This window comes from Staurois parvus, unplaced genomic scaffold (genome assembly GCF_062004578.1).
Source record: "Staurois parvus isolate SC_StPar_1 unplaced genomic scaffold, SC_StPar_1.0 ptg000403l, whole genome shotgun sequence".
Taxonomy (NCBI): Eukaryota; Metazoa; Chordata; class Amphibia; order Anura; family Ranidae; genus Staurois; species Staurois parvus.
In genome coordinates, this window is record NW_028318199.1 from 2,633,879 (window position 1) to 2,650,953 (window position 17,075).

Here is a 17,075-nt window from a genome sequence, read left to right on the forward strand (position 1 = left end):
GGAAATGTCCCAAAGCGTTCTAACCTCAGCTGAGGTCATATTCCGTAACTGTATGAATAATCCCTTAATATCATCCGTATCCTCATTGATGGTGAACACATCATCTGATATCATCGGTCTCATAGACCTAATCTCAAAAATATCAGTCATTATGCAAAATTGCAGGATAGCAGCTCAACTTCAAAAATAGGTAATAGTAAACAGTAAATCTCAGAATAAGTGAGCGCTTCAAACAACTAATAAAATCAATTAGTGAATAAAATGAATAAATAAGAAAGCAGCTGAACACCAAAAGGTACCATATAAACCTTCATAATAAGAAATGCATACGAGGGAGAGGTGCAGCGCTAGCTGAACAAATATACACTTATATACTTAATAAATATACACTAATATAAAGTGCTATTAAAGTGCAAAACGGTGACTAAATGACAAGTATAGTCCGTAGCGTGCTCAAAAATCCAAGAGAGTCCTTAAAGAGCTCCAATCCCTGGATTCGTGGATGAGGTGATAAAGATAAGAATTGCGCACTCACCAGATACGCAATTCAAGTGCGCATTTAAAGCTGATAATTCCAGGGTCCTCATATGGATCTGGTCAGATCTGGTCACAAAAGCCTCTCGCCACCTGGTAGTGTTTTCCACACATGGAAGAAAGGGGCCGCTCTGCAGATGTAAAGGACTCCCACCAGGAGAGCCCCAAGAACAAAGGAGGCCAGATAGTGTGATACCTTATACACAAGGGGTGTTTTATTCCCAAAGACACATAGTATACAGGCAGAGGCAGGGAAGATACTGACCATACATAGGATAATAAATGGCCGCCGGGGCCCTCGTGGCGCCGGTCGGCGTGACGTCACACCGCTTGTAGCCGCTCCCTGACGCGTTTCGTGCGAAGGCACGTAGTCATAGGGGGTTAGCTTACAGCAGTGGACGTCAGTGTAGAACCTAAATAGGGAAAAAGGCGCATGCGCTGTAATCGCGCGCCATTTTCCCTTTGACAAATGTCTCCGTATCGGGCGCCATTTTCATGTAGCCCGCCGAACTGCGCATGCGCGAGCGCTGTCAGCACGGAGTAAACGGCATAACAATGATCACCAGGGAGAGGTGTGTTGCCCAGCAACCTGTACGTAAAGATGATTCAAAACAGCCCCATGAGCAATCTAATAGAGCAATTAGTACCAGGTTACTCATCCATGGCATAATGATCATCGAGGGGATATTTTACCCAAAACCTTGTATATAGATATAAAAATATACTAACAAATTAGTCAGCATATGCATAATTAAAATATGTATAATCAAAAAATTAAAATCAGATTAAAGCCAATCAGATCAATGTAAAATAAGATTATATCTGGTGGTCATTGCTAATGCCACATACTTTAATAAACTCACATTCAGAATTTCAACTATAAAAACATGTAACATATTAAATATAATACAAAGCATATATAAAAACCACGTGATGAAACAAATTACAACCATATATAAAAATAATAGAAAACCTTTTTATATAGAGGAAAAATCCCCTCATATATAATATATATATAAAAATATATATATATATAAAAACGATTTCACTATGACCTAAAACCAAATACGCAATAAGACCAAATACGCAATAAGAAGGGTAATGGACAATAAAGTGACATTATAAAGGAACATTATAAAGGATTCAAAGGGATAAAACTGATGCTAACTGTTGTCAATGAAACAATTGATATCCATGTCTATATTAAGTCCTTTAGGACGCATACAATCAATTTGATAAATCCATTTAGTTTCCATCTGGGAAACTGCTCTCTTTTTATTAGTTCCCCTCCAATGATTCTGTACTACATCAATTCCTACAAATGTCAAGGAAGATGGGTCTCTGTTATGATGGGTCCTGTAGTGCATTGACAATGAGTGCTCTTTGTAGCCTTTTTTCACATTATTAACGTGTTCACGCAGTCGGTCCCTGAGTCTCCTGGTAGTACGACCTACATACTGCTTTTTACATGGACACTGCAAAAGATAAACCACATATCTGCTATTGCATGATATGAAGTTATTGATCTTGTAATTCTTCCCAGTGCTAGTAGATGTAAAGTCATCAACCCTCCTTTTCCTGTGTCCATTACATGTACATATAATACAATTATTGCACGGGAAAAATCCAACCATGTTGTTAAAAAACACTGTTTTAATAGGGGGGTTGATGATATTAGGGGCTATGGTGTTTCTCAAAGGTTGTGCCCTCCTGAACATAATCTCCGGTTTATCCGGCAAGATCCTCGCCAAAACTGGATCTGCTTTAAGAATTTTCCAATTTTGGTTGATAATTTTCGTAACTGTTTTGAACTGAGCAGAAAATGTGGTCACAAAAGGGCAAACCTTAGAAGGCTTACAGGTGGGGTTGTCAGTCAATAATGATTCTCTGTCCATATTAGCCACCTCTTGCATGATATGAGTAAGATGAGATTGCTCATATCCTTTTTCCATGAACCTATTCCGCAAAATAGAGGCCTATGCGTGGTAGGTGTCCACTGAGGTACAGTTTCTCCGAATTCTGAGAAACTGACCCTTGGGTACATTAGAAAGCCACAATGGATGGTGGCAGCTGCTAATGGGAATGTAGCTGTTGCGATCTGTCTCCTTAAAAAAGGAAGAGGTCGCAACAGCTCCATTAGAGTTAATTAATGTAAGATCTAGGAAATTAATGCTGGTCTTACTATACTCATAGGTAAGTCTGATGTTAAGCATATTGTTATTAAGAGTCCCAAAAAAGTTCACTAGTGCTTGTTCTTCCCCTCTCCACAAGAGCAAGATGTCATCTATATATCGTTTATAAAAAACGAGCTCCGGCCAATCTCTGGATTTTTCCTCTATATAAAAAGGTTTTCTATTATTTTTATATATGGTTGTAATTTGTTTCATCACGTGGTTTTTATATATGCTTTGTATTATATTTAATATGTTACATGTTTTTATAGTTGAAATTCTGAATGTGAGTTTATTAAAGTATGTGGCATTAGCAATGACCACCAGATATAATCTTATTTTACATTGATCTGATTGGCTTTAATCTGATTTTAATTTTTTGATTATACATATTTTAATTATGCATATGCTGACTAATTTGTTAGTATATTTTTATATCTATATACAAGGTTTTGGGTAAAATATCCCCTCGATGATCATTATGCCATGGATGAGTAACCTGGTACTAATTGCTCTATTAGATTGCTCATGGGGCTGTTTTGAATCATCTTTACGTACAGGTTGCTGGGCAACACACCTCTCCCTGGTGATCATTGTTATGCCGTTTACTCCGTGCTGACAGCGCTCGCGCATGCGCAGTTCGGCGGGCTACATGAAAATGGCGCCCGATACGGAGACATTTGTCAAAGGGAAAATGGCGCGCGATTACAGCGCATGCGCCTTTTTCCCTATTTAGGTTCTACACTGACGTCCACTGCTGTAAGCTAACCCCCTATGACTACGTGCCTTCGCACGAAACGCGTCAGAGAGCGGCTACAAGCGGTGTGACGTCACGCCGACCGGCGCCACGAGGGCCCCGGCGGCCATTTATTATCCTATGTATGGTCAGTATCTTCCCTGCCTCTGCCTGTATACTATGTGTCTTTGGGAATAAAACACCCCTTGTGTATAAGGTATCACACTATCTGGCCTCCTTTGTTCTTGGGGCTCTCCTGGTGGGAGTCCTTTACATCTGCAGAGCGGCCCCTTTCTTCCATGTGTGGAAAACACTACCAGGTGGCGAGAGGCTTTTGTGACCAGATCTGACCAGATCCATATGAGGACCCTGGAATTATCAGCTTTAAATGCGCACTTGAATTGCGTATCTGGTGAGTGCGCAATTCTTATCTTTATCACCTCATCCACGAATCCAGGGATTGGAGCTTTTTAAGGACTCTCTTGGATTTTTGAGCACGCTACGGACTATACTTGTCATTTAGTCACCGTTTTGCACTTTAATAGCACTTTATATTAGGTTAATATAATTGACCCATCAATACCCAGGAGCTAATGTACAGATAAGTAGCATGTGCACCAAGTGAGATTCTGCTAGGCCCCACCCACAAAATTACAATTACCTGTCCCTCACATGTTATAAACATATTTGCAATGGCCACACTTACTTTACATATAAGGATCATCTCCTCAGTTGAAAACTGTGCTCTCGCCATGTCCAAATGCCACTAGAGTTCTCAAAATATACGACACACAGCAAACCGCCAACCACTCCTCATTCACTGACACTCCCCACAACCACTTCCGGGTGCGCGCGCACGTGATGGCGGACTTCTGGGAGGACAGCCGCTCGTGCGCCATGGGGTACACCTGTTTGGCGCTTATTCGTATGCGATCGCGCAATTTTGTACCCTATCGCGCATTTGTATGCGCGGCTATGATAGCTTTCGTGAATGTGTGTTACTTAGTGATTTGTTTAACCTTGGCTAATATATATTGGTTTCCAAAGGCCAAAAATAAACAAAGTGTGGACTATTTTATAACTGTAAATCGAATTGTAGAACACCTGTAGCTGGCTGCACAGTGAATGTGACGTATTCATTGGTACATAATATTGTGGTGCAAACTGGTTCTTTTTTTTTTGTTTTGTTTTTGAAAAAGCCAGTTTGCACCCACTTGCATATTCACACTCTTATATAATCTACTCAAATGTAGCTTGTAAGTATACAAAGTAACTATTAAGGTTGGTCATATATTGAACACAAAGTAAACACAAAAACAACAGTCCAACATTTATTAATCAAATATATCTTCATTTATTTGGTCAGCAGGAACAAGTAGGTATAGTCAATATCTTGGTGAGTCACAAAAAGAATAGCATTGATGTGGCGAAAATAAAACACTCCTGCTCATAAGAGCTTACAATCCAAAGATACTTCTAATGAACTGTGTGTGCTCAGGTTATAGCAGGAAACAAAGGGGAAGATGAATCAAGTAACATTTTCATGCACATAAGATTTACTTACACAATCACTTAGTATGAAGATCCATTCACAAAAAAAGTCTACACATCAAAATATAAAGAAAACTAAGCATGTGAAAAAAAAACCCTCCCACCTCTACAAATCCCCTCCCACCTCTACAAATCCCCTACACATACATTTGTCAGCAGGTTTGTCAGAAAAATGCATTGGAGTCTAAATGAGCAAGCAAAATTAAAACGAGCAGATTTTAAACAAAACGATTGACATGTGTGAGGCTTTCAATGCAAAGAGAAAAAACAATCATTGTGCAATAACATACAAACACTTTACAAGGCCAAAAATATGCAAACATTTCCAGCCCACTTCCAAACACAGCCTGAGTGGTGTCTGGGGCAATTCAGCACAAAATCTCTTCTTCCCCCAAACCACACCATGCAAGGACTTAGTCAAAAACCACACGGCCTAGTAACAGGCCAAATTACTCACTACTGCACATCTTTATATAAGCTAGGTTGTATTTGGAGCGCGCCAAACAAGGCCCCACACCCAATGAAGCCACACCCACCACTGACCTTAAGTTGGTCAGTGAAAGTGTTTTCACCTGATGAATCCACGTCCTACCTGCATTAACCCTTGGTATACAGGCCCCACAAATCAGAAAGATATATACAGTGAAATGTACGTGTGCAGCATACAACAGAACATTGAGCAGGGATGTGAAAGGGAACCCCAATTGGAACCTTTATTGCTACTATGGTCACAACTCCCTCCAGATTCTCGCATGAGTTAAGACAGTCACATGACCACATCTTGTATACAATACTGAAAATGACAAATCGATTTGACTAGTATGGTGAATTTTCCATCAACTGGCGAAACACTCCAGAAATCAAACATTACACTCTGGGCAAAGCGGATTTATAAATCATGCGACTTACAGTAATGTTGACCATTTCAATGCAATTTTCAAAGACATCTGACACAGATCTCTATGCAAATTGCCACTAAAGTAGAACATGTACTACTTAGGAAATCAATGTTTGAAACACACCCATATGGTCGCTCTAATACAGTGTTTCTCAACTCCAGTCCTCATGGACCCCCAACAGGTCATGTTTTCAGGATTTCCCTCAGATGAAACAGCTGTGGTAATTACTAAGGCAGTGAAACTGATCAAATCACCTGTGCAAAATAATGGAAATCCTGAAAACATGACCTGTTGGGGGTCCATGAGGACTGGAGTTGAGAAACACTGCTCTAATAGCAGACAATAGGGTGCGACTTTGCAGACGATTTACAACTTGCATGTTGTGCAAATCACATGCCAAGTCACACTCAATGTGCACGCTATTGTAGCGTTCATATTGTTGTGGTTCAAACTTGGTTGGAGCCGCAAGTAATAATAGAGTAATGAATACACTACTTTTCATGCAATTTGCTGAGAGATCGGTGTCGGATGTCTTGCAAATTGCACTTGAAATCACCATGTACCCCGACTTTGAAATCATGCAACTTCTATGCAAGTCACATGATGTGACTGTGGTGTCAATAACACCACTTAGAAATCTGCTTTAATGTGACAGGGTGGCCCCCAGTAACATTGTTTGGGATTGCCATGCAATTGGCATGACAGGCGACTTGCAAATCGTAGACCAAGTCGCACCCTATTGGCCACTGTAGGCTCTGTTCACATCCAATTGGATTGTGAACTCGTGCAACTTCACTGTAAGTTGGGCAATTGCCGCATCGGATTAGATGTGACAGTGGTGTTGGCCCCCAGTAACATTGTGTGCAATTTGCCATGCAAAGAGCAAGCTGCTGGCCATCCCAATCACATGACAAGTCACATCCAGGGTGTGCAATTTCAGGTGCGATTTGTGCATTGACATCGTACCTGATATTGGATATAATGAATGTGAATGTGAGTGTATTAACATACGCCATTTGTTGCAGCGAGAGTTCAAAGGTATTTGAGAATTGTGGCCATTTATTAGCAATTTAACATCTAGACTCAAATAGAAATCGCAATGCTACACACAATTGAAAACACAACTAGTTAGTAATTCTCTAGAAAACACAGTAAAATTGGCAACTTAAACAGTAATTTTCAATTGCATATAGTGTGAACGAAGCAGGAAAATCAACAAAGGAAATAAATCTTTGAAGGCGTGCGGTACCTGCCTGCTGGGATAAGGGTCTGCTATGCATTTGGGGGAAAAATGCACGCCAGGATTTGTGACAAGTTTGATGTGTGGATTCACCAACCAAGTCTTTTCTCTCTCGCTCACTCTTCTGAATGTCTCTCTTTATCACTCTTCAGTATGTATATCTCGCTCACTCTTCTTCGTCTCACTGGCTCGCTCTTCTCTCTCTCTGTCAGCTCTTTGCTTGCCAAATCCTTCACAAAAGTGGGTGGAGTGTAAACCATCATTATCAAATCTATTAGTGCTCCAGGCCCTTACCTTATCCCATTGTATGACATTCACATAAGGTGCAGCTTTGAAGGTGTTTCAACAGACAAGGCCTCATTCTAATTCACATTTTAGGGATCATTTAGACAGAAAGCAAAGATGTTGCCAGAACATCTATTTGAAGACAGCCACACATGGAGATCATGCTACTTCCTTGCCGTGGTTGGGATTCAAACCGACAACCCTAGAGTTGTGAGGCAGTAGTGCTAACCACTAACCCACGGAGCTACATTGCTAAGCCAGCCTGTATTTCTGTGTTGTGAATCAATCCTAGGTCCCTGGGCAAGGTCAGTGTAACTACCAGATATCTCCAATGTGACGCAATGTTGTGCTATGTTGCCAATTCAGATGTATGTTGGTTCTATGTATCCCAATACAAAGGATTGCAATACGAATACAGGCGTACCTCGGTTTACCAACGCCTCAGGGAACGTCATATTTGGGGTACAAATGCCAAACCATTTCAGTTCATTGTTCTGTTTACAAATGTTTGAATAATTTGGTATGGGCATGTGGCCTGGTATGGTTCAGGAGGGGGGGGGCGCTCGCTCGTTCCCCCCCCCCCCTTTCCTGACCTGCCGGGCTGCATGCTCGGATAAGTATGTGTTATGGATTTTGGGGGGTACCCCATGCTGTTTTTTATTTAATTTCAGCGTGGAGTTACCCCTTAACATCCATACGAGACCCGAAGGGCTTAGTATGGATGGGAGGGAATACCCCACGCCGGTTATTTAAAACACTGTTTATAATTCCCTGCAATACTTTGACATTCAACTGTCAGTGGGGAACTCCGCCGACAGCTGAAACATGAGCGCTGCATTGGTTTTCACTACTAAAACGCTGCATGAGTTGATAACATATCATGCGGGATTGTAGGAGCGACAGCCATGTGTTAATGTTTCAGCTGTCAGCGGGGTTCCCCACTGACAGCTGAATGTAAAATAATTCCCTTTATTGCAGAAATAATAAAAAAAAAGCGTGGGGTCCCCCCTCCCATCTGTACCAAGCCCTTCGGATCTAGTATGGATATTAAGGGGGAACTCCACGCTGAAATTTAAAAAAAAAACAGCGTGGGTCCCCCTCAATATCCATACCAGACCCTTATCCAAGCATGCAGCCCGGCGGGTCAGAAAAGGGGGGGGACCTTGTACTGTGTTTTTTTTTACACCACACTTTTTTTTTTTGTGAAGGAGTCTGCGGGACCATGTACCGCAGACTCCTTCACGTAGGGGGGGGGGCCCCCTTGTTAAAAGGGGCTTCCAGATTCTGATAAGCCCCCTGCCCGCAGACCCCCACAACCACCGGCCAGGGTTGTGGGGAAGAGGCCCTTGTCCTCATCAACATGGGGACAAGGTGCTTTGGGGGGGGGAGCCCCCCTGCCCCAAAGCACCCCCCCATGTTGAGGGCATGTGGCCTGGTATGGTTCAGGTTTTCTGACCTGCCGGGCTGCATGCTCGGATAAGGGTCTGGTATGGATATTGAGGGGGGACCACGCTGTTTTTTTTTAAAATTTCAGCATGGAGTTCCCCCTTGATATCCATACCAGACCTGAAGGGCTTGGTATGGATGAGAGAGGGGACCCACGCTGTTTTTTTTTTTTTTTTTTTTTTTATTGCGGACCTTTATTTTTACATTCAGCTGTCAAAATAAATATTATCTAGACCTTTGAAATAAGTAAAATCATTACAGAAATAATTATAAAGTATAAGAAACAAAAATAGAATCACTAGAACTAAGGAAATCTAGTTAGATTACATGAAGATATGCCGAGTGCTGTTTATTAAACACAGTAGTCACGACCGAGTGCCGGCTGTCAGAGGAATCCACAGTAAGATTCACTATTAGTCAGTGGCTAAAAAGCAAACGCCCATGGCAGAAGTCTAAAATGTGTTCTGCACATGCTCAGTTGTATCTGCCAAAGACACTGCACGGGGGTCTAGATTTTTACTGTGTCGATTTCCTTGAAAAAAACGATTTTTTTTTTTTTTTTCCAAAAAAAAACGTTTATTGAAAAAGTGCATAATAATACAAAAGAAAAGCAAATGATGGTCATATACAACATTTGGCAGTGCATGTCAGGAGAAAGTAGGAATATTCTTACAAAGAACCACATAAGGAGCATGGATGTGCCAGTCCACGACGGGGTAAGTCTGTAATACTCAGGCAGTCTAGTAGTGCGCATGGGAAGGTTATCGCATCGGACCTTCTTAGTATGTAATTCTCATTATAGCGCCGCAGAAGGAGGCAGGGTAGATGCAGCACAACCGTTGAAGATGAAGCTAGCGTTTTACTGGAGTGATGGTACCAGTAAGTAAGCTTAGATTGTCGTGAGGGTCGCTAATGTAAGCAAGGTAAATATGACAATGGCATGCCTAATGTTCTCTAAAGAGGAACCCAGTGATTAACTGGGCGAGTAACAAGAAAATAAGAAGAAAGAAAAGGAGAACAAGAAAAGATAGAAGAAAAAAAAAACAAAAAAAAAAACAAAAAAAAAAAACAAAAAAAAACAAAAACAAAACGGGGGGGGGGGGGTGAAGGGGGGGGGGGAGCTGGGTTTGTATTGTCGTCAACACCAAGGGTCTTTTATGGGTGGATTTGAGCAAAAGTCTATTAACCGGGGCCGGTAGGTGGAGATGGAGCCCTGAAAGTGGGGAAGTCGCCTACCGTATGATCTAGAGTGTGGAGTAACATACAATGGAGATTAGTAATCAATCAGGCGTGTTGGTTGGACGGTTCATAAAGGACCGGTACGTAGAAGTAGTTTTAAAGTGATTCCAGCAGGCCCAAGCATGGGAGAATTTAGTGGGGGAATCGAGTGCGGTCGCAATCAGTTCTTCCATTTCCGCAATTTTACCCACACGGATCAGCCAATCGCGTATGGAGGGAGGGCGGGTGGAGCCCCAAAGAGTGGGAAGACAGAGTCTGGCCGCGTTGACCATATGCATTGCTAAAGATTTGAGGTATTGTCCCCTGGGCAGAGAGGAGTGATGGAGAAGAAACTGCTCTGGAGAGAAAGCCAGGGACAAGGTGGTCACAGACACTACAAGCCGGTGGACCTCCTGCCAAAATGGTTGGATATTGGGACAAGACCACCAAATGTGGAGAAAGGATCCATCCGAGGTTCCACATCTCCAACAGCTATTGGGGACGGAAGGATTAAAACGAGAGATTCTCGACGGAGTTCGGTACCATCTCGAAGCAATTTTATATCCATTTTCCTGAGTTGAGACATTGAGGGAGCATTTATGAGTATGCATAAATATTAGGTCCCAATCGGCGTCCAAAAAGCTGTTTCCCAAGTCTCTGTTCCAAGCACGGCAGGAGGGTAAAGAGTTATAATCCCTACTCTCAACAAGGAGAGGGTAAATCGCCGAAATCAAATGTTTGCGCGGTTCAGCTCTAGAGCATAGGGATTCAAAAGGAGTGAGGGGACGAGTCCAGTTATGGAACAGTTTGTGTGAGAGCAGGAAGTGTCTTATCTGCAGAAAGGCCCAAAAAGGAAAATCTCGACTATCTAGGCTATCAAGCAGTTTGCGGAACGATATTACTTTTCCACCGCGGATAAAGTGTTTAACTAAGATCTGGTCATGTGGCCAATGCTCAGATAGGAATGACTTGTGCATGCCTGGGGGGAAGTCAGGATTGAGACGAATGGAGGTTAAGGAATTCGGTGACTCAGAGATAGATACCGTTTTACAGTTCAGGCGGAGAATATTTAAGCTGGGCCCCACTAAAGGGTGGGTGAGGAGCTCTTGAGGTGTATGCTTTGGCAGTAACCATGGAATCGATGTCAGGGGTGAGGGTGAGAAGGCATTTTCTAGGCAGACCCAGTCTTTAGAGGTAGAATGAACATGCCAGTCCACTATGCGTGTAAGGTGGCATGCCCAGTAGTACCGGTGAAGGTCGGGGAGCCCAATTCCACCTCTAAGTTTGGGGAGAGTCAGTTGAGAAAAAGCAATACGTGGACGCTTATGATTCCACAGGAATTGTGTGCAGAATTTTTTACAAGATGTAAAAAAAGCAGCAGGTATGTGGATTGGCAGCGTTTGAAAAAGATAGAGAAGGCGTGGGAGTATGTTCATTTTGATTATAGCTGCCCTTCCAAACCAAGAGAAACAAGGACGATGCCATTTGTGGAGGTCCTCTTGGAGAGAACGTAGAGCGGGAAGGAAGTTTTTTGCATAGAGGTCATCGAGGTTGCGGGTAAGATGGACGCCGAGATATGGAAGGGAATCCTTTTCCCAGCGAAACGGGAAATGAGATTCACAGAAAGAGACGAGTTCTGGAGGCAGGGATATGTTAAGGGCAAAAGATTTGGAGAAGTTGATTTTAAAGTTTGACAAGAATCGAAAGAGGGCAAATTCCTTTAACAGATTAGGCAAAGTGGTGTGTGGATCAGCAAGACGATTTTTAACACATTCTTAATTTTTTTTGAAATAGCAGATATTGTTTAAAGTGAAGTCCTGATATTTGGCAAAGCAAATTTCTAAGTGAACATGTCTCTGCAGTGATTTTTCATGGTGTTAGACTTGCTTCTTAGCAAGTCTGCTTTGTGAGTCTGATTTCGGGCGTGTGTCTTTTTGTGAATTAGATTGGGCATCTGCTTATGGGCTCTGGTCAATAGTGAATTAGGTTGCAGGGTAAAAAATAGACAGACGCCCATGAAAATTGGGCTTAAGCCCATGAATATGCGCCCACGCCCAATAGTGAATCAGGGCCCTTGTGTCTGGTACTTTATTGGTCATCTCACATGAAGATCAGCATGGTTTTACCCAAAATGCAAAATACCAATATAGTGCAACATGGGACATTTTGGCATGATGTGGATTGCATGTTTTTTTATTATGCGTTTTGCTGCATGTCATTTGTTTTTTCTTATGGCAAAATATGTTCTGTGTTTGGTGTGCCATTCACAATTAAACTTACCAAAACTATATCATAGGAGGGCACGCCATCTATCCAATCACTCTGTATCCCATCAGGCAAGTCCTTCCACTACACTGTAAAGCTCACCACATTGTATGGTGAGCTTTACAGTACCTAGGACACACTTCTCCTTTTTTCTATACTACAAGATCTATCCACATAGGCTGTTATCTGATCACTCATTTCCTTTCACACTCTGCTAAATGAATGATCTATGCAAGTTGAAATTAAAATTAAAAAAAAAAAAAATATGCTTGTGTATTTATTGAGAACAGTGATCACATATTAATTGCATTGGAAAACTGTGCACCTGTGGAATTGGGTGGTAGTGATCTGGTGAAAGGGGGGAAGGCAGCCACAGGTGTGTGGCACTGAGGTCAGATGGTGAAATCCTTCCTGTGTCTGTCCTAAATCTACATACCAGCAAATGATGAAGCTTCTAAGAAATTCACCTAAGGGCTAAGGTAAGACCTTGCTCTCAAAATCAAAGAAATTTTATTTTTCTGCAACAGAGGTACAATAATGGTATACTGGTACATAGGGGAGCTGGAATTTAGAAAAATTAAAGGTGGACTTAGCCTTTAAGTAGCAGAAAAAGAACACACTTCAGAGCAATTGCTCACAGCAGTAGTTTACAAATAAATAGAAATATTCAATTAACATTCAGAAAGGCAAAACACCTCAAGGAGAGCATTGGTCCATGCCATAGTGAAATTATTCTGCTTAATTAAAATGACAGGAGATGGCTGCTAAATGTCAAGCTATACTTTGATAGTCAAGCTTGTAATATTTTCAGACAGAAGCAAAAGATCATGTATAAAGGTTTAAGACATTTTGAAAACATGATTACATTTAACTGGAAACTATGTGGTCAGAATGTAAAGTTAGTTGTGATTTTGTTTTCTAATGTTTATTTTTTTAAGAGAATAGACTACTCTGACTTTTATATAAAAGAAGATTTAATATAGGAATCAATTTCACACAGTGAAAATAGAATGTACTCATGTCAGTCTTGACATGTAGCATATTCAGTATGTTTTTGGTATTTCAGACCAGTGTCAGAAATGTGCCGTCCGAGCTTTGGGCACAAACATCATATAGAAATGTCACTGTAATTGTCCTTATACTCCCAACTATCACATGACTTGACCAGAACTCAACTCTGCAACATTTTCTGTGAGCCCACTGCAGGATAACGATACCACCTCCAAAGCAAAAGGCAAGTCCTTGATACCCAAAAAGTGGGTTAAAGAAGACTGGATGGAAGATGATTCAGGGCAAAGTGACAGTTTCTCCTGATTGCCCATTCATTACTCCATGCTCCCTCTCGTAGTACAACCCTCTTGTAGGGTTGTTATGTTGTTTGGAGTACATGATCCTTACCACAGAGAAGAGGACATTCTCCTTCATATCCAATGGCAAGTCTACAAAGCCCCTTCCTTCTTGAAGTTTGTTTACAGTTCTCCTTTCTTTGGATCGAGCCTGAAACAGGCAGTGCTGGAATCTGAAGGGTATCTAGTAAATCAGTGAGGATATGTTCCATAAATGGGAGAGTACAGTGCAGAGTAATAATCCAAAATGCTTACATAATCGCCCTCCTGTCCTGCACCAGAGTACCATCAGAGGAGTAGATACAAGGAATAAACATATTGGATTGCTTATCAGCAGTAAGTAAGGCTCATAGCTTCATATTTTTATCCCCTTTTCAAAGAAGTCTTCTACCCTCTTTCTAAAAACTATAAGGTGTGTTAATCATAGGATTGTTTTTTTTTTTGTTTTTTTTTTAGAGCAGATGAGCCTCTGCTCTTGGTTCTGCTCTGGTTCTTCCAGTTAAGGAACTAAGGTTTCTCCTGGGACTGTTTTTCCTTCCCTATGGAATGTTTACCTGAAGCAAACAGGAAGTTGGAACCACTGTTTTTTCTTCTTGTTTCTTTTGTGTTTTGTCTTTCTTTTTCTATTTTTATACTGGAGGTCCAGACTGATTTTGGGGTTGCCTTCTCTGGCTCTGACCAATTGCCTCAACCTGTATGCAATGTTACATTGTTTTGCTGCCAAACTGGTGTGATTCTCCATATCCAATATGTCCTCAAACCCAACCCCCCCTTCATTCTCACATCCTTGGATAGATTTCTGTGCTTAGCTCTATGAGCAGTTTAAAAGTTCCTCCTGGAATGTTAGGGGCCTGAATTCTAAATTTAAGTGATCCCTGGTGCTACAGTATCTTAAAGCTCAAAGCCGACATATTGTGCTCCTTCAGGAGACACATTTGGTCGAAAATAGAATGCTCTCCCTCAATAGGAACTGAATACAGAGAGCTGTACACTCCACCTATTCCTCTTATGCTAGAGGATTAGTCATATTATTGCATGTGGTCACGGCTCCCTAGGGGTGTTTTTTGATTGTTATCCTTGCAATTGACTCCCAATTGCTAGCTGTGGTTAACATGTATGTCCCGCCCCCTTTCCATAGCATGGTGCTCTATGCGGCTCTAGAGAAAGTTGCCTCTTTTTATGTCCTTTTGTTGCGGGTGACTTCAACAACATCCTAGATTATGCATTAGAGACCTCCAATCCTGCTACACCACAGAACTTGGAACTTCAACAATGAGCGGATTCTGCAGGTCTGGTAGAGTTGTGGCACTGTAAACATCACGCAGAATGATGTTGCTCCTATCTTTCTCATGTACAGGCCTCCTCCTCCTGCATTGATTTGGCATTTATCAATTTGACCTTGCTGCCCTAGATAATGGATGCTACTTATTTAGCAGGGAAGATCTCTGACCACACTCCCTTACAAATTGAATTGTCTCTGGGTTTGTGTAAGAACTCTGATATATGGAGTTGTGTAAGAACTCTGATATATGGAGGTTACATCCTGGCTGGGTGGAGAGCCCTTGGTGAAATTTGCAGTTACCCCTTGCCTCCAGGATTTTTGGGAACTTTAATGAGGGTACTGCTACTCTGTGGATGGTGTGGGATTCCTTTAAGGCTGCCACTAGAGGGGCTTATATTTCAGCTGTTCTAGAGTTCTACATAGTCTTCTAGACTTGAACATAATCAAACCACCCAGGACCTGCAGGATATGGAACAGAAATGTCCTCAAACTCATGCTGATTTGCCCTCCCCCTCCTTATTGGTGGGGCTACAAATGGCTAGAAGAGCGCTCATTGGGGGAGATTTACTAAAACTGCTTCACTCAGAATTTGGTGCGCCTGTGCATGGCAGCCAATCAGCTTCTAACCTCAGTGTGTTCAATTAAGCTTTGGCAATAAAACCTGGAAGCTGATTAGTTTCTATGTAGAAGTGCACCTGATTTTGCACTCTCCAACTTTAGTAAATAAAACCCATTGTGTCTTCAGAAAGAGGGCGGAAGACTTCCTTGAAAAAGGGGATAAAAATGGGAGACTATGAGCCTTACTGCTGATAAGCAAGCAATCTAATACGGTTATTACCTGTGGTGAAGGACAGGAGGGCAAGTATTTGTGGATTATTACTCTGCACTGTACTCTCCCTATCATGGAACATGTCCTCACTGATTTGCTAGATAACCTTCAGATTCCAGTACTGCCTGCTTCTGTCAGCACCTCACTGGAAAATCTTTTTACAGAGGAAGAGCTAGCATCTACTATTAGTTCCTTTCCAAGTAGTAAATCTCCGGGTCCCGATGCAATTCCAGCTGAATGGCACAAACCTTATTCGGAACTTATTCGGAACTATTGACACACAAACTGCTACAACTGTACGGGCAGTGCTTGGAGACTGGAATTTTTATGAAGCTTATGTAGTGTTGCTAAGAAAACCTGATAGAACCCTCTTTACTGCTTTTTGCATCATCCCATAGCATTGCTTAAAGTGTTATTAAATCCACAACAGAAAATCAGTCTTTATATGCAAAAAGCATGCTTGTTCTACTCACTGTGTGTGACGAAGATCAGAAATATTATTTAATTTTTGTGTTGTTTTGTTGAACTCCACGTGTCCAGCAGTTAGCCTGTCTGCTTAATTTAAATCTAGGAGGTCCTGTGCCCCACAGGGGAGTGCAAGATGAGATTGATCTCGGCAGGGTGCCCAGACAGCATAGTGTCCTGTGGCTGTGAAAAGGCAGATGTGTCAGCACAGGGGAATTGGGGCTTGGTCAAATTGAAAGGACTATATAATGCCCTATGGGGTAAGAATGGGCAGAGTTTGAGTCAGGATGGACAGAGCAGTTCATGGCTTCAGGCATCGCTAGGAGATGCATTGAACTATGCTTTGCTTTGTGCACTGCTGGGACTTGTGGTTCTACTTTGCCTGTGTGGTCTTGCAGCTGCAGCCAAGACACACTGCCCTCTGAAGACCCGTGCGGAGTTGGTGCCTATCTTCCTAGACTTCCTTTGCTGGGGCCACTGCTGGCTGGCGAGTCCCTGAATTGCTACCCTGTGCCAAAGACTTAACCCTCTCTGCTCTGCCTGCTGGGTGCCACCCCCTGTGCTGAGGATCCAACCTGGACTTTATCCTTGCCCACCCAAGTTCTGCTGCCCTGTTGTGTGCCACCCCCTGTGCTGAGGATTCAACCTGGACTTAATCCTTGCCAGCCAGAGTTCTGCCTTGTCTGCTGTGTGCCACCCCCTGTGCTGAGCATCCAACCTGGACTTAATCCTTGCCTGCCAGAATTCTGCCGCCCTGCTGTGTGCCACCCCCTGTGCTGAGGATCCAACCTGGACTTAATCCTTGCAC

At 42.2% G+C, this 17,075-nt stretch overlaps 1 long non-coding RNA gene across 1 annotated transcript in view; it reads left to right on the top strand.

The window, feature by feature from the left end:
- LOC149455106 (uncharacterized) overlaps nt 1-17,075 on the top strand; it is a 314,168-nt gene that overhangs the window by 164,644 nt on the left and 132,449 nt on the right. The gene's annotated exons all lie outside the window — the stretch shown is intronic.